This window comes from Excalfactoria chinensis (genome assembly GCF_039878825.1).
Source record: "Excalfactoria chinensis isolate bCotChi1 chromosome Z unlocalized genomic scaffold, bCotChi1.hap2 SUPER_Z_unloc_3, whole genome shotgun sequence".
NCBI lineage: Eukaryota > Metazoa > Chordata > Aves > Galliformes > Phasianidae > Excalfactoria > Excalfactoria chinensis.
Window position 1 is genome coordinate 547,640 of NW_027315574.1, and position 18,907 is coordinate 566,546.

The 18,907-nt window shown below is 47.3% G+C and overlaps 1 pseudogene; it reads left to right on the forward strand.

The window, feature by feature from the left end:
* The first annotated feature begins 2,488 nt into the window (after positions 1-2,488).
* On the forward strand, positions 2,489-11,752 carry LOC140264744 (DNA-directed RNA polymerase I subunit RPA49-like; annotated as a pseudogene).
* The last annotated feature ends 7,155 nt before the right edge of the window (positions 11,753-18,907 follow it).

The window sequence follows — 18,907 nt, forward strand, 5'->3', positions numbered from 1 at the left end:
TCAGAGTTTTAGATTCCAGGACATTTCAGGGTCTATAATGTGTGAAATTCAGTGACACAGCAGTGCCCAGGTGCCTGCGTTTCAAGCAACCTTCAGATCACAGCCACGTAAGATAAAAGCAAATTCAGTGCAGAAATAGCAAGCCTGTATCTTAATACCCGTGAGATTATCCACTTTTTTACTGCAGTCTGATTAAGTTCTAAAACTTGCTCATCCCAGTTCACTTACACAAGTTCCACCAACTCAAGCAATGCAGCTCTGAGATCCTGTGTATGTGAGGCAGGTAGAACTGAACAGTGCAGAAATGATCTCTGACAGCTCTAAGAGCTCCATTCTGCTTGCAAACTCTCAGTCCAAAACTATTCACAACTCTAAGGAAACGAACACCTGAAGCAGTTGGATCATCTGCCATGTGCCGCGTTCGGCTTCTTGGCATCATGATGAACACAAAGAGTTTTCTGCTGCCCTGCAGAAATGGACAAAGTCCTGCTCACAAATGGACCAAGTTTCAGTGTACAGACAGGCCTTTCTACCCACAGCTCAGCATGTTCTGCCATCTGAACAGCAAGGCCTCTTGTCAAGCTCAGCTATTTCCCTTCTCAGTGTATTCTAGCACAACTGATACCCAATGTTATCCTCCTGTAGAGTGCCATCGTATTGTCATCGTCCAAAGGAAAAACCCACACAGCAGAGCATACAGCAGTACACCCATGCTCCAAATATCCGCCTGAAAAACAAAAAGACAAGCTTACAAACCTGAAGCACCCAAAATGGCTTACTGACAGATTGCATTGTCTGTCCTTGCCAAAGCCCACACACAGCCCATGAAAAGCTGGCTCTTTCCCTCAGCAAAAAAAACCTTACAGTCCCAGAGAAAGCACGTAACCCTCATTCAATTGTTCTTCCACTCAACTTAGAGCGCTACTAAAACCAGTATCTTCATCTTAGCTCATCACACTGCTGCAGTTCCTTTGGCCAGGATTTCACTGGCACAAATGAAATCAAAGCCATCACAAGGGATTTAGCACAGTTGTGTGTTACTGGCTACGAGAGCTGTCAGCACAGTCACCTGTAAGGCTTTGCTGCTGTTCTACTGATGTATAGGCACAACAAGGTTCACACACCTCACAGTGCCAATCTCTGAAGCTGCTGTTTTGTAGAGCCCCAAAGCAGTCGCTTGAGACAGTTCAGGATCAGCCAGAGACAAACCAGCCAGCTGTGTGAACTGAGACCAATTGCACTTCTCTAGTCTGCGGCCACTGACAGCTTCTGAGAGCTACCAAGCAATGCAGCCTAGCAGAATCCAGAAGGGAAACCAAGAGAGCCTACCTGAGCTCCACTGCGTTTAAATGCTCCGTGCAGAGGGGAGGGAAAGAGGGTAAAACAAACACCGGTCTACATACCTCTGAGCCAGTATCCACTTTGCCCTGGATTAGCTCTGGTGCTGAAGAAGCTGGGCTTCCACAGCATGTGCTCAGGCGGTAATCAAGGCCTCCCTGGAATAACACAAAGAATAGAGAGAAACATTTGCTTTAACAGAGTTGATGTCTTCTGGGAATAACACTCCAGAAGCCTCAGAGGCTTCTTCTCCTGTGTATATTTTCATTCATCTGACATTTTGCTTTCATTCAATGTGACCTCACTAAGCAAGTATTGTCTAAGACCGTGAGTATCACGTAAATGTGCAGATCTCAAGCTGCTCACTTATCCAGTGCCCTTGGCATGATGCGTCTCTGGCCGCGTCGTCCCCTGGGATATGTAGTTCTCCTCCAAGAGCTGAGTACTCGGGATGCTGCCATTGCACAGAACTGGAGCATGAACCTTCCACACTTCCGCATACCCTCTGTTACACTTGCACATACCCTCTGTTACACTTGCACATACCCTCTGTTACACTTCTGTGTGCCATTAACAACTACACTTTCTTATACCACCAAAACAGTTTGCCACTCTTTGTACCCTCAGTTAATGATTCATACTGCACATGATGTCATGATGTAGAATATTGACAGCAACAGCACAAAACCACGACAAACCTCTTTGTAGAAACTATTGCTGAAGAAAATTGTTTTTGCCACAGAAGTGGCTGTAACAGAACAACAGGGACTACTTGTCACCTCCACAAAGACTGCACTAGTACCTTCTCTTCAACCTAAGGAAGTAACTACATCCACACGGCTGATTCAACCCACCACTGTGCTGCTTTATATGAGAATGGCTGAACGATCTGCTTACGGTTACCCAAAACTCACTGGAAAAACTCTAACCCCGTCATTCCACACGCAGAAGGAAGTCAGTCTACACAAATGACTTACAAGGCTCTGCGTGTTTGATGACTGCTGCTCCAAAAGTAATGCCTTCTATTTTGTTATGTCGGCCCACAACGTCAGAGGTGGATGTTGGCGGGATGGCAGCAGAGGTTGAATCTTCACACCAACGTTCTGCTGGGGCCATATGACAGACGGCAGCAGAGGGCCAGTATGACAAGATGGCATCTGACGTGGAAGCGCGTACGAAGCAGAAACGAGTTGCTGAATTCCTGCATGCAGAAAAACCAGCACCCAACGACATTGATCAACTCTTGTGGAGCACAAAGAGTAGATGTGAGCACGGTGAGGTGGTGGATGCCGTGTTTCTGCAGTGGTGACAGGTGTCACCTCTGCTGGTGCAGATTTATATGAGGGTGGTACGCAGGCCCTCGCTCGTCACCAATGAGAATGCATTGCTAATGGTGGTTACCATGCTGAAAAACGGCGCTTGGCCATGGAGCATTATGCTCTCCCAAGTGATCCATCAGTTGTAGTTTGCACAGGAATAAACAGGAGGCATTACTTTCAGAGCAACCTATGCAGCACGCACAACGATGCGAAACGGAAACATTTCATTAAACGACAATTGCCACGATTTTCAAGCGTGGGTGCTGAATGAAACCCCTGAGCGATTCTTAAAGGGCGGAGGAAGAAATGAAGCACGTCTGGTCAGCTCCAAGACAGAGCTGCGTTCTGGGCTTGACACAGACATCAGTGCCGACTGAGCTCTCTCCTGTAACAGACAGGCTTACGAGACAAGCCACCAGCTGCAGGCTGGGCCTAACAGATGCCTCACGCCCTTAGCAAGGCACAGCAGGCGGGGCTGAGTCAGAGTCAGCACCCGAGTCAGCACCCCCCCACCCAAGTCCCGTCCTGCACAGCTCGGCTACGACGAGCAACGCGGTACCGGCACAAAGGTGAGGCAGGAGGGCCCGCTCTGCTGCGTGCCCCTCGGGGTGACTCGGGTATCCGGGCCGTGCCTGGACCGCCTCTATGGGCAGGAAGGGCTGCTGTGTGCGGGCGGCTCCCTTACCGCCCAGGCAGCCCGCCGGGAGACCCTCACGGCCCAGCCCGCGCTGCGCCCCTCCCCCAGGGGGCCGGTCTTACGCACCGCCGCCGTTACAGACCCGACGAGCCCCGCTCCAGGCTCCTCCTTCAGCGCCGGGACAGCGAGGCGGGCGGCGGGGCCGGGACAGACGGCAGCAGCCCACGGGAGGCCCACCGGGCCGAGGTCCGACCGGGCCGAGTTCCGACCGGGCCGAGTTCCGACCGGGCCGAGTTCCGACCGGGCCGAGCTCCGACCGGGCCGAGCTCCGACCGGGCCGAGTTCCGACCGGGCCGAGTTCCGACCGGGCCGAGTTCCGACCGGGCCGAGTTCCGACCGGGCCGAGTTCCGACCGGGCCGAGGTCCGACCGGGCCGAGTTCCGACCGCGGGCCCAGCGCGCACCGAACCCGCCGCGCAGCGACGCTCGCAGCCTCTCGCCGCGTCGCCCGGAAGTGACGCCCTAGTGGCGACGAGCGGAAGTGACGCACTCTCGGAGCGCCCGCCGGAAGCGGCGGCATCGCGGCGTGGCGCTAGCCAATGGGCGGCTTGTGGCAGCGCTGAGCTTCGTGTCACTGAAGGACGTGCAGCAAAACGTGCGCTTTCAAACCATGCGCTCTTCAAGTCATGGTTCTTTGTCTGTCAGGTGTCAGAAGCTGAAAGGCTTTCATACGTGGGGAATAACTTCAGCAGCGGAGCCATGACATGCAGCTCCCTGTGCAGGTATGGGGAGCTGGCCACACTGTGCGAGAAACAAGAAGGTGAAAGCAGAGGAGCTGCGCAAATGAAATGGCCTTGTAGCCTTCTGTCAAGGTGACTGGTGAGTTCTCATTGAGGCCGTGGTGCGAATGGGGAGGAGCTGGGCAGCTGATGTCATCTGGCAGCCGCACCATTTTGCACGCTGCTTCCTCGGGAGCTGTGATCTTACACATAAGCGGAGTTTAGATCTGCTGGAGGAGAAGAGTGAGAAGGTGTCTGCACGGAGCTGAAACCTGGGCACAACAGCATTATTCCTTCTGAGCTGCCAAGATCAGTACCAGGAAACCAGGGGGTCGTTGGTCACCATTGAACTTCTGGGCCACAGTCCGGAGGTGCTGTATGAATTAAGAACTTGTCTGTGCCTCGTGCTGTAATGGGAAGCCTTGGTGAAATCACCAGTTGTCACACGTGCTGGTTTTAGAAGGTGACCTTTGTAGCCTCGAGGCAGCTCCCATGAATTCCTAAGAACTATTTTGCGTGGGGGATCGTTCCCATCCTCTGGTAGAAGAACCTCTTGTATCAGTGGAAACCAAGTGTAAGATCATCTTACTTTGTCACAGCTAACCTACAGAGCTCTGAAGTACATTTGGTGTGTGTGTCAGGCTCCTGTTAGTGAGTGCTGTGCCCCGTGGACGCGCTACATTTGTCCTGCAGTGTTTGCTCGTGGTTTATCTCTACTCTGACCACGGGGGTTACTTAAAGTAGAAGTGGGGTGACACAACGTAAACAGAACTGCAGAAACTGCTAAGACGAGGTGCTTCCAGCCATTTAATGTCCTTGTGCTGGTTCTTTTGAAAGGGTCGTGATATAGATTGTTAAATTTTTCTCTCCAAATACAAACTGGATGATGTTTAAAGGTCCAACTCTAAGGATTCTGTGAGTCTGTTCTATGATTCTGTGGTGAGGAGCAGCACAGACTATTTGGGTTTGCTCCTCTGAAGTGTGAAATGAAAAATGACTTGCTAGAAATTAACCTGTTCTATAGATTCCAAGTTAATTTTTCTCAGCTCTGAGACTGTCAATGGTTATCATTTGCACTTGTTCTCCCCAGGTATTTTCTTGGTGTTTTAAACAAGGATCCTGGGCAAATGGAAGTCTATAATGCTGAAATATTCAACATGCAACCTTGACTGTCAGGTAGGACAGTTCTGTATTTAACCCTGGTGCCGAGGTCACAATGTCTTGGAAATATGTATGCATTCAAAACTGACTAATTGGCTACTGACAGCATTGCCCTGTTTCCTCCTACTCTTATTTCTGCTGTGCCGCCTTAGAATGAGGGAAGGAGGATACATCACTCTGTCCACGCCTGGGGAGCAGTATGGAATGAAAAAAGGGAGAATGAAGCAGAATCACAGCTGATAGTCAGGAGAAGAGTTAAGCAGAGAGCTCGGGTGTGGGAGGGTGGAAATACCAGAGTTAGAAATAGAGTTGTCACTGCTTAGGATAATTGCAGCCCTTCTCCTGCTGAGGGAGGCTTGGAAATAATCAAGTTAGTAGACTGAATCATTCACTGAAAAAGAAAACAGCTTTTCCCCAGCAGAACTGCTTTTTATTTCTGAATCTAGTGGAAATGATCCTAAGAATATGATCTTTAAGGAACTGTTTTCTTTTTTAGGCAACGGGAGCTTAGTATTGCTGCAACCTGTGCATTATGCTTTTAGATTTTGTAGCAAAAATTGTCCCTCTTTATTTTAGGTACATAATCTTTCACATTCAGTGTATTTTATTAACAAAATCCTGTAGAGAAGACCCTGAAGTGGTGTGCCTAGTCCTTCTGTAATTTATTAGAGCTAAAGGGGTACCCAATACATGCACTTTCCTGCCTGCTGCAAGCCAAGCATACTAATTTTTATTCTTTTGTAGATAATTTAATTCCTGATGACACAAGGGATTATCAGAATAAATCCTACAGGGAAAGGTAAGGTTGAAACCTGATATCATAATGTGCTGTAGTTATCCAGCAGACAGTGGTGAATACTTGTCTGAAACTGAGATGTTTGATTTGTTGCAGGACAAACTTGTGCAGGGTCAGCATTCTTTCTATGCACTGATGGTTTTTGAGACAGCATGTTGTTAGTGTCTAGCTTAGCAGTATGTTCCTAAATACTTTAGACTTGTCTACAGTCCCAGATAAAACATGCCCGTTTGCATTTCTTTGTCGTATGCTTTGTTTGTACCCAGCGTTATGTTTGGAATTACTTTAAAAACATACATGTAGAACAAGCGGTGGTTATCTGGGTATTCTTCCTGCATGCAAAGTGTCTTGAGTTCAGTGTGTTGTCGTTGCTTCTGTGTTATACACAGGTGGATTTGTGCATTGAGGCATTTGGTACCAGCAAGCAGAAGCGAGCTCTGAACTTGTGGTTTTTGCAGTGCAGGGGCCTCTGTAGTGCCACGTGCAGAAATGTGCTGACTGTGGTGGACAGAAAATATGCTCACAGAGCAGCATTGTGAGCTTTCTTGTATTAGTGTTCAGGAAACTATTCTAACCTAAAAGAGCTGTGCGGTGGACTTAAGGATGTGTTCTAATAAGAAAGCTAGTCCCTGGTTCTCTGGTCCTCATGCTCCCTCTTTCCTCTTCAGCCATTGCTCCTTTGTCTTAGAAGAGCTGAAGTTCCTGCCTGCTGATGAGAAGAGCAGGGACCGCAAAGCTCGATGCCTCTGGTTCCTGGACATCCTTATTAAGTTCAGCTTCCTGAAAATAATCAAGAAGAAGCGTAAGACAATTTTCAACTCTTACCCTTTTCAGCTGCCTGCTGGGACTTGGTTTGTAGTTACCATAATAGCAAACAATGAAGCTTCCCAGAGTTACCTGTTTGATAAATGGCTGCGTGCAGCAGTTACAGTTCAGATTGTTTCATGGTGAGGTTCAGTATTTCCGTGCCATTGTGGAGTTTTAGATCTGCACCTGCTGGGATATACGTGTGTCATTCTCTTCAGTCCTTTTCTAACTGTCATACATCAGGGTCCTGCAGTGAGATCCTATTTGTAGGAGATAAAATAGTTTACATCTGAGTTTGAGATTCCTTTTTTGCTTACAGACAGTTCCTGGTTTCTGTACCTGAAAACATTTTATATCCTTTATTTTATATAACCAGTCTTGGTGCTCACTGTGAAACCCCTTTCCATTCTAGATCCAATGGGTCCTGAATGCCCCCACATCATTAGCAGGAAGCTTATGAAGAACTTCACTGACCTACAACAATGGCGGTAAGGAACTGTGATTGCTTTGATGTTATTGATGTTCAGAGGATGTAGAAAACAGCTTGAAGGGCCACAGAGTCATTATCAAATAGCACTGCACCAAAACGGGAACAGCAGAAGCTTCTCTTGAGTAGCAGGCCAGGCCAGGTAAAATATTCTGTTATGGCTGATGTTCATCCATGAATAATGGAAGTCTGAAACGTAACTGGGAGAGGCAGAGTCATGTGTGCTTAAACAAGCCTGTGCCTGTGAATTTAGCCAGGCTCACCAGGCTGACTTGATCAGCAAGAGTGAGAAGATTTGTACTTGTTGCTACAGTGCCTTTTCTCAAGAATCCAACAGCCTCTGCGTAGCATAACTGCCATTGCTCAGCCATCATCTATCTGCTGTTTGCTGTGAACTGGAGGTTAACAGAGAGGTTGAATCCGTGTGGGCCATCAAGGGTGCATTTGTTTATAAAGACTCAGACCAGGGGTGAACAGTAAAAATAAATGCTTTCAGACCTGCTCTGTGTGTTGTGTATGGCTGCAGTGAGTACCTTCAGATCAGCTTCACCTCGCTGTCATCTTGCCAGTGTGCCACAGAGACAGAAGTGTTTGTAGACAGTGATTCAGTCAAGTCTGTAAACCTGTAAACATCTCCAGAGACCTGCACTTTTGAACAGAAACATGGGCAGTTGTTGAGACCTTGAGGCCCCTGTGATCAGGGACCTGTGTTTCTTAAAGCTCTTTTTTCATGTCTCGGAAATGCTTGCCATAGCTAACTGGGGCTCCAGTTCTGTCTGCACCTGGTGGGTGGTTGTGTTTTGGGTTTGCTGACTCTCTGCTTTTCATCTGTTCTCACACTTGCTGTTCAGTGTTCAGAATTTAATCTGCGTCGCTGAAGACTAAAATTGCAGCATATGTCATTGCACTGGCTCTGCACATTAAAAACTTCCAAGCTGACCTCACTGTCCTGCAGAATGACTTGAAGCTCCACGAAAGTAGGTGAGTCATGTTTGCTTATGCCTGTTAAGATGCCTGTGGTCCTTGTGCAAGCAGTCCCTGGGGAAGAGGGCTCTGGAGCCTCTTCTGTGCCCAAATAGTACAGCGATACCCGCTGTGAGTTCCCTATGTTGCAGTTAGACTCTGAGTGTGTTGAAGTTTTATATTCAAGCCCTGCTACGTCTAATGGGGTAGTTCTATGTGTCAAAGCTTTGAAAGAGTGCTTTTCACAAACCTGCTCAGGTGCACTGTGAGGCTTTTTGTCCATCTGAAAGTGGAAAAACTTGAGGCAGGCAGCATCAAAACGGCAGAAAACCTATCCAGGTGCTACCCAGTGCTGTGTCTTGCCTGCTAAGTCATGTTGCTCCTCACTGAATCCCTTCTTTCAGCAGAGATCTGGTGTCAGCTCGGTACCAGTCTGGATGCAAGTGCAGATTTGTATCTGACTGTAACTGGAAAACTAGAAACAGATTTTCTTTCTCACAGGCAGATTGTGAGCATGTAGTTGCTGTTCCTCCCCAGATGCAAGACTTTACAATTTAACTTTATAAGATTCTGCTCGCCTTACCTCCTCAGTTTGTCAGAGTCTGTTTGGATGTCAGCATAGCCCTCTGGCACTGGGAGGAGGAGCCAACTCAGTGAAGATGAATGGTGGAGAACAGTGTGCAGTATAAGCATCCAGGCAAACAATGCTTGTCATGATAGATTTTGAAGAAATTTCTTCCTAGACTTAAATTTTCTGTGAAGAAACTACTGTTCTTCTGCCAAGTGATGTCTCTGTACTGCTAGCTGCGCGGATGTGCTTAAACCTGCAGGTGTCTGGCAGAGCCTGACAGCTCCTCTGACAGCGAGGACTCCCAGCAGACATTAGCTGATCAGGCAGCTTGTTATTGCTACCTGGGAGTGGGTCAGGTTGCCCTGTTAATAGCTGCTCAGCTGTGTGTGATTGCTGTCCCAGCCTTTTCTGTTCTGCAAGATGTGGTGACTCTAAAGACATTTGCTGCCTGACTCCACTACGTGGATCTTTCCCATCAGGGTTGTTTAGAGGTGATGCAGCTGGGAAGGAACTGCAAAAGGACAGAACTCCTTCAGTACCACTGAAAAGCATTCTAGAATATGCTGGGGCTTCTCCTAGAAGGATTTAATATCAAGATTCTGGGATAACTGGAAGTTATCGGGGCTGTTACCAGCCCTTGGTTTTGTGAGCTCTGTAGTCAGATTTGATGTAAAGATTTCTGGGCTTTGCCTCCAGTTCTGCTCTTTGTTGACTAATAGTGGCGTTAACAGTATAATCTAATGTTGGTTTCCCACCTTTTTAAAATTCTATTGCTTTGGAAGTAAGCTTTTCAATAAAAGACATGCTCTTTTTCTGCAACAAACACCAAAGTTTTTGCTTTTAAGTGCTCTACTGGAGCTGGGAGCATAGATTGTAGCGTGGTGATAAGAGAAAAGTGGGGGAAGCAGCAACATGTTGGAAAAACAAAGATGAGGCATATGGCTGTGAGGCTCTTGATTTAGCCATGGAATGATCATTGCTTATGGTGGGAGGTTTGTTTGAATAGCACCAGATATCTCTTGCCATCTGAATCTGTTTTTCTTTTAAAGACGTAATGTCAGCTGAGAGGATTCTGAGGTGTGTTCTCATGGCCCCAGATGAGGCAGGACTTTCATTTCCTTGCTGCGTTTGCTCAAACATGCTTCATTCTGTGTTTGACAAGTCTCCAGGTGTGTTCTGGCTGGTGACATCTTGATCAAGCCCTGCTCAGTACCAATCTCATCCAAAATGTGTTTACATCTAGGACTGCTGTATTTCAGCAGTTAAGAGGAGCTGCTCTCTGTACTAGGTTCTTTCCATCCTGTCACTCATGGTATAGGATTCTGTTGGAAATACGGGCTGCTTGCTTTTTTTTTCTCCAAGATTGCTGTACACTGAGTAAGGCACCGTGGGTTTTTAATACTCTTTGGGGTGCTCGTGCCCAGTTTGGTAGTGTTCTAGCCTTTCCAGCAAGGCTCCCTGCCTTGTAGTATTTAAATACTTCCAGTTTGCGTTCTGGTGGTTGTGTTGGGATGCAGAGCAGACATCCTGCTTGCTTCTGCCTCCTAGCTTCCCTCCTGAGGTGAACAAGCTATTGCTCATTTCTGCAGTGTCTTTCCCAGAAGACCACTCTACCCCACTAACACAACGTTTCTCTGTTGTTTTCCAGGTTGATGGACATTGCAAGGGCCATGCGGTTGAAGGTCTCCAAGGCAAAGGGGATGCCAGGACTTGAGAATGATCAAAATCACAAGCATGGCACCCTTTCTCTCCCCTTGCCTGTGCAGAAAGCATCAGGGAGCCAGAGGAAGCGCAAAAAGATGAACTGAGAATCTGGGAGGTGTGAGCAGGGCTGAAACAGTTCCGTTCTCAACAGTTGTTCTGCACACACAGCATCATGGGGATGCATTTGCCTGTTGGATTTGGCTTTCCAGCATCATGGCACAGCCCTGTTGAAGTCTCTGTGCTGACGGGAACAGCTGTTATTTCATTAAACTGTTTACCTTTCTTACGTATTTAGAAAATGTATCAACCCTTTGTCTTTCCTCCTGTCTGTGAGGGGAGAAAGATGTACAATGTGCCAGAACGAAATCACGTTGTTAGGAATTGTAGGTGCTGTGCTGACTGCGTACTTCAGGCGGGTTTTACCCCTTTGTGACACAAATGCAGAGATCTTGGAGGTTACCCTGAGGATGGTGGCCATGCAGTTCCCTGAGAGCTGTCCCAGCACTCCACCAGGAGCTTGCCCCAAGGCAAGAATGCTCCTCATCTCTCAGCTGGACCTCCCACAGGCCGGGAAGCACTGCAGCTCATGCTGCTGACCCTTTGCTCTGTTGAGCCTGACAGTGCTGAGAAGGGCTTGGCTCTGACTGCCCTTCAGACAGCTGAGGGCTTTGCTGTACTAGTCAAGCTCAGCTCCCTCCATCTCACCTCGTTGGCCACATTCCTGTCAGGCCTCTGCTGGACCCTTTCCCCACTGCTGCAGTGGTTCTGAGGGACACCAGCAAGGATGCTGAGCGCTTCACTGCTCTTGATGTGCATTCCATTAGCTGCCAGTGAGAAAAAGGGAGCACAAAATGAGTGACTTAGAGCCCTGCAACATCCCTCCAGAAGGCAGAGAGGATCTGCAGAGGTAGAGCTCCTTCTGGCGGGCCAGCAGCAAAGCATGGACATACAGGCATGCCTTTTACTGTGTCACCTCCACATTAGCGAGGCTTAACTTAAAAAATAAAATAACCCCAGTGCAATGTCTCTTCATCCTGTTCGCTTCTCTCTTCAGGTCATATCTGTTGAGATCTTGGAAGCTTTGCCAGGAAGATCAGAACTGTTTCTGTTCCTGAAAGTAACTGTGGTTCTTCTGTCATGATAGGACCTTCTGAATGGAATCCTGAGGATCCATCAGCCCCCTTTTGTGCAGCTCAGGCAGAACCAAATCTCAGAACTCTCTCTCTTATATTTACTTTTAACAGTTGATTTCTGTTTGCCTTGCTTACTTTTTTGGGGGCAAACAACTCGTTCTGATCTACATCGGTATGAACTGTGCAAAGGTAGGCATCACTTCTGGTGGCAGCTTTCTTTTCTTCTACCTGGAAGGAACCCCATTTTGCAGGGACTGGCTGCTGGAATTGCAGTGAATGAGGATGGAAGAGGGCAGATCACAGATAGAGGAACAAAAGTGTCTTTGTTGTGCCAGTTCATTTCTCCCAAGTGTTCTGTCTGTTTATTTGATTGCCAATATTATCTTGTTGTGTTTCTTGAGTGATGCCAGGTATAACAGTCTCCCAGTTTGCATTTCCTAGTTGTCACTCCTGTTGCTGTTGAAGGCAACATAGCTTTCATGGAATCACCACATGGTTGTGTTGGAAGGAATCTGGCAGCCACATAAAATGCGGTTTCTCCATCCCTCACTGTCTATTTAAAAAAGTAACATACTGTTGGTGGAGGTTTTTTTGTCTACTTTTATTGTGCCTGACACCCATGACGGAGGCAGTGATTGTGTAGAACTGCTAATGGCTTTGAATGGCTTTGAGCTTAACCTGTTGATCTCTGTGTGGACATGGAAGAGGCATTTGCAAGTGAGCCTGATGATGGCAATTACATACGTTTGTAAAAGCACAGAAGAGGTGAGGGGAAACACGAAATAACAGCCACTGGAAAAGCAAAAGGGGCTCGTGTACTCGTGGCCACCAGGTTGGGCAATCTGTATGCCCACTCAGTATCCTGTCTACTGTGGTGAGCAGCTGCATCTGCACGCACAGGGAATGTAAGGAGATGGGGTACATGGTACTGCCTGCAGGAGGGTACTGCACACTCTGCTACCACTCTGCTCCAGCAGGTTAAGGAGTCTGGGCCTCACTGTCCTTTTACACCTGGGGAGAACAGACTTTTGGCACCTAATGCCAACATATCCCACTAAAAGATACGCCTAAGGCATTGAATGCTCTTCTCACTACCTCCTCCCAGTTCTCCCCTAGGAACAGAAACCACTAAGATTCTACAGCAAAAGCATCTATGCTGCAAGAGCACACTGAACCACCTGCAACAGTGAAACATGGTTTTGTAGAGTGGCTTTGAAAACACACCTTTAGACAGCTGTCTCCCTGTAGCCAAAAGGAACCCAAGCAGGAAAAGAAGAGTCCAGCCTGAAACACGCCCATGCTACTAGCCCAGGTTTTTCACGGTGAATGCAGAATCCGTCCTGTTCTTGAGGTAACAAATGACCAGTGGGTCTCCCCTTGCTCCACCCCTTCTCCTTAAAAGTGAGAAAAAGAGAAAACAAGCAGAAGAAACCCAGACGTACCTTTCCACACACAGAGCAGAAATTGGAACAGCGACAGGGACTGTCTCCCTCCTGAGACATGGTGGGGAGCATCCCAGAGGAAGCCCAGGTTCTTTGCTTCTCTCCACAGGGACTTCAAGCACTCCTGGCAAGAGCTGGTTTTGTTCCTTCTTCAACTGCTTCCATCACCAAAATCTCCTTTTGAAAAGGAACCCTAAAGAAAGAATCGGCAAATGAAAAATAATGAGCAAGAACCACTTTCCCAGCTTTCTTCTGACACGCAATTTAGACCCTCGACTAGGGCAAGGTCTTAAAATCAGCTGCTTACAAGAGCTGTCCCCACATATATCCAGCTTCTGTACAGCTGCCATTATTTCTGACAGCGAGTGTAATCACAGATCCATAGAATGGCTCGGCTTGGAGGGGACCTCAAGGATCATGAAGATCAATCACCTCCCTGTCCCTGCTGGCCATCCCCTCTTCTGATGGAGCCCAGGGTACCATTTGCTCTCTGAGCTGCAAGAGCACGCTGATGGCTCACCTTCTCTTTTTCATCCACCAGGACCCCCAGGTCCTTCTCTGCGGGGCTTCTCTTAAGGACCGCTCCTCCCAGTCTGTAGGGATGCCTGGGATTCCTCCAGCCCAAGTGCAAAACCTTGCACTTTGCTGTGTTGAACCTCATCAGATTCACCTAGGCCAACCTCTCGGGCGAGGTCCCTCTGAATGGCATCCCTTCCTTCCGCTGTGTCAGCCGCACCCTCAGCAAACAGCAGAGGGCGCACTCAATTGCATCATTGGTGTCCCTGATAACGATGTAAAAAAGCACTGGTCCCAAGACAGACTCCTGGGTGACACCACTTGTTATCGGCCTCCACCTGGACACAGAACCATGAATCACCACCCTCTGTCTGTGGCCTTTCAACCAATACCTTCTCCACCAGGTGCTCCACCTGTCAAATCCACATCCCTCCAATTTAGAGAGAAGGATGTGGTGGAGGGCCATGTCAAAGATCTTGCTCAAGTCCAGGTAATTGACATCTGTTTCCTTCCTTTTGTCCACAAATGCCGCCACTCCATCACAGAAGGCCACCAGACTGGTTAGGCATGGCCTTCCCCTGGGAAAGCCACGCTGGTCGTCTTTGATCACATGCTCATTCCTGATGGGATCAAGCATGTCTTTGAGGCGGATCTGTTCTTCACCACCTTCATAGCAGTCATACATTTGAATCAAATCATTTGTGTTGCTCTCACGAAGAAAACCTCTTTGTCTTCTACTCCTGCTGCAGCTGCAATGGCTGCACCAGCATGACTCACGTGTTGGACAAACCTCCAGCTCTGGCCTAGCCATGCACAGCAGCAGTCCGTCCCCCTCCCAGCTCACTCACCACTGTGCTGCTGTGCCACAAATTCGGTGCAGCAGCGAGAGCAGGCAGCACCTATCACCCTCCTCCAACTCTCACTGCCAGCTGGGATGAGGACTGACGCAGCGTGCCCACCCCAGCCCGGCTTTTCTGCTGAGACACCTCCCAGCAACCACCCAGCACCAAACCCAGCTCACCTCTTCGTTCTGCTCAGCCTAAGCTGCGCCCAGCTCACATGCACACCACAGCAGTGCTTCTGACAGGCTCTCACAGGGTGATCTTTACCAAGGGGGTCCAAAGCTCTGTCTCTACGTGCACTTCTCTTCTCCTGGCTCAGAAAGTAGCTTTCCTACCTAGTAAATGGGAAAAGAATAATAATAATAATAATAATAAAAATAATAATAAAAAGAAAACAAAAGCCTGACACAAAGCAGATGTGATTGTCACTATGGAATTCAGGAGGGCGAGGGATTGGCCCTCTATATGAAGAAGCTGACTGCAAAGGACTAAGAACAGCCATGATCACATGGAGAACTTGCGGGTCAAACTAGGGACTGAACCAATCATGGGCTTCTGGAGGTGAGGGTCTGCTCTGAGCTCCATCCATCGAACATATGCTACCTTGTGCGAACATATGCTACCTTGTGATCTCCTGTGTTGGATTCAATCCCACAGGCAGAAAATAAATACGAGGCCAACATCACAACTTCACGTGTACATGTAACAATGCATACAAGTTTTCCTGCTTCTACTGTCCTTAAATGAGATTCAAATGCATTTCCTATGGGCATTTTTATTTCTCAAGTACTCAAGTTGCTTCTTTGTTAGTTTTTAAGAAGGGAAAATATTTTTAGTGTAAGTGACTCTGAAACAAACCACCAGCTACGAGGACCAAACTGAGGACCAAAGTACAAACCCTTACATTGCTCTAACATGCTCATCATGGTGAATATTCCATTCCACTAGGAACAGAATTCTTAATATATGCCTCAGCAGCCTGCAATTGTATTTATTTTAAATTCTGCACATAAGCTTTGTGGGATGTCACTATGAATGAGTTCTACATAATTAAACAAGCTTTCAGATCCAGTAATCAGGCACAGGTAGATAATATCAGGCTAAATTACAGGGCTGTTCTTTACGGCCCATCCTCAGAGACAAACTACTGCCAAGGGCGATGGTTAGAAATCTTAATTACTTCAATAGCTGAAAATTGGCATGGCACCAAACAGGATTGTTTGCTGGTATTAAAAAAAAATACACTGAGTACTGGAGCCATCATAGTCCTGGCATAGTTACAAGTTCCAAAGATTCACACTGGAGGTTTATCTTAACGCTTCAGAATGTCTTGTTATGTACATCCTGCTGTAGGTAGGCAGTTTCAAAATTACAACACGACTAAGGTCCTCCTCAAAAATCGAGCCTGGAAAGCTGTAATTAGATCATATTCATTGTTATTCTCCAAAGAAATAACAAGATTTAGCTCACTTGCTAAGCTTGTCGCTTTTGTGACTAAAAAGCATACAGGAATCACTTTTAAAGGCTGCTTGTGCATGAATTCAGATGGGTCAACTCAGTAGGCACCAGAGAACCATTAAAACATTGTGCAATTGGACAATAAATTAAAAACTGATGCTAGATTCTCAGTCAATCTAGGCAGCCAGGAAGCTGCTGAAAGATATTTGCGTTAAAATACTGTGATATTTCTGGAGCTGTATCAGCAGAAATCATCTGATAGGTGAGGAGCTGATGACCTCAGGAGATCAAAGACGCTAGCTGGATAGATAAGAAAACTGAACCAACTGTCACAACTCAAGCAATACCGGAATAAGGAACAAAACCCACCATGAAATTCTGCTTCAGGGACCACCAGCTGCACTGACACAACTGACTCAGTCAAACCAGAAAGTACACCTATTGCTGACACAGGGCAACTGTTTCATTGTCCCAGCTGCTGGGGCATTGCTTAACTGCAAAGAATTAATGGAAATTGCGTGCTTAAGTTTGCAATTGGAGTAGGGAATCAGAAGCACTTGCAGAAGACTTTCTGCATGCAGTTCTGGAGCCCCTGACACAAAAAGGAAATAAAGCTGTTAGAGGGGATTCCAGAGGAGGGGCACAAAGATGATCAGAGGGCTGAAGCATCTCCCTAAGGGAACAGGCTGAGAGAGCTGGGGCTCTTCAGCCTGGAGATGCCTCTGGGGGGACCCCACAGCAGCCTTCCAGTACCAGAAGGGAGCCTACAGGAAAGTTGGGGACGGGCTTTATACCAGGACAGGATGAGGGGAAATAGCTTTAAACAGGAAGAGGTGAGATTTAGACTACATATTAAGAGGAAATTAATTATGGGGAGGGTGGTGAGACACTGGAACAGTTGCCCAATGAGGTTGTGGATGACCCCACCCTGAAGGCATTCAAGGCCAGGTCAGATGGCTCTTTGAGTAACCAGGTCTAGTGGGAGGTGTCCCTGCCTACAGCAGTTGGAACTAGATGATCTTAAAGGTCCCTTCCAAATCAAACCATTCCATCATTCTATGAGAGCACAGAATATAACAGAGGATGCACAGCCCTACATCCTTGTGGAAGTCAGGGCAAGTTCTCCATTGGCAAGTGATGCCAACCTGATCGATGTCATAAGGAATGGGTTTTTTACAAACCCTGACTCAGCTGGAGAAGAAAGGGTTGGTGCCACCCTTCCCCCATCCGCAAATGCTCAAATGCTGAATCCCACCCACTCCCACCTCACATGCAAACAACAGGCACATATGTGATGCATCTCCTTTTTGCAATAACTAAAAAGAACTATGACTCAATGATCAGGTGTGCACTTGCCACCCTAATATTACTAGACCAGAGACTACAGCAGAACTAAGAGTGATGACGCAGATCTTCCTTACCCATCTATCCAATCTCCTTTTTCATGCTAGGTTAGAATGTAACACAAAGCGTATTATCAGCTTATAACCAATGAGGTATGGATATATAAATATATATCCCAGAATCTTATGCTAAGTATTGTAGCGGGATACAAATAAACATTTAACTGATTGTTTGGTGTCATTTCACCTTAATTTAGACCAAGGGAGTGTCAAAATCTCAACAACTCTCATCTGATTGGGCCATGACAGGTACCAAAATTAATTCTGCTTGATCTGAGGAATTAAGCTTTGTTGACTTGTTTGACTCATTTAGCCAGATACAATATTATATTACTAAAACTGATATTATGGCTATTTAAACACCTTATCATACATCTTCAAGCAAGTGGCTTATAATATATTGTGCCAGACACACAATATTGACGACAAGAGCAATATAGGTATCCATTCACTTTTAGTACACAGTATATCTGCTAAGAGCATCCAACTCTGGCATGCATTGCAGAAAACATTCATATATTTAAATAAACTGCAGTAATTAAATATTGTGAAGGTTTGTGCTACTGGACTGATCAGGAATCACATAGCATTTTGTAGCCCTATCAGTAAACAAGCTTATCCTTACACCATCCTTAGCACTTTCTTGTAAGGGCTAAAGGCTCACTAAGGTCTTTCTAGAGACCTCAGCACTGGGCAGTCTCATAAAATGTGCTAGAGCCAGAGACATTACAGAGACATTAGACGTGTTTCAAGTTGTAAAATCACGACCTAAATCCTGAATTGCATACACTAGATTTTTTTTAAAGACAACTGAAGGTTTTTTCATGGTGAGGGTGACGGAGCACTGGAACAGGCTGCCCAGGGAGGTTGTGGATTCTCCTTCTCTGGAGATATTCAAGACCCGCCTGGACGCCTACCTGTGCAGTCTGCCATAGTGGGCCTGGACTCAATGATCTCTAGAGGTTCCTTCCAGCCCCTACAATTCTGTGATCCCGACCACAGCAGAGGAGGCAGGAAAGCAGCACGGCTGAACCTGCTGGTCACAGGGAGCAACAAGAAGGAAATGGAGAGACAGCGGAAACCGAGACATGCAGCCTGGTTGCTTTGGGGGCCTTCTACAGTGGAGTGGGAAAAAGGAAAAGCAACTGACATCCCTCAGCCAGACTTTTGCAAGGCCTTCAGTGTTGAGCGAGTTTCCTGACAGCACTCAACGTGAACAAATCTACCTCTGAGCAACACCGTGAGCCCCCACTCACCGCAGCAGAGGTCAACCTGCACCCCAGCATTCCCCTATCCACGTGCACACACACACATGTGCACCACTCTGCCTGCTTTGCACACCCACATTCACGCACCGCATCTTGTGCCCTCCTTTGCATTCACAGACGTGTGCAAACCGTCCCTGGGAACACGTATGTGCCTACACCTTCCAGAAAACATCCCTGTGTGTGCACCTCTGTGCAACCCAACTCCTCAGCACACCCCTGTGCAAGCACACATTGGTGCCACCGCATCCACGCACTATCCATGTGCTCACACACACTCACGTGTC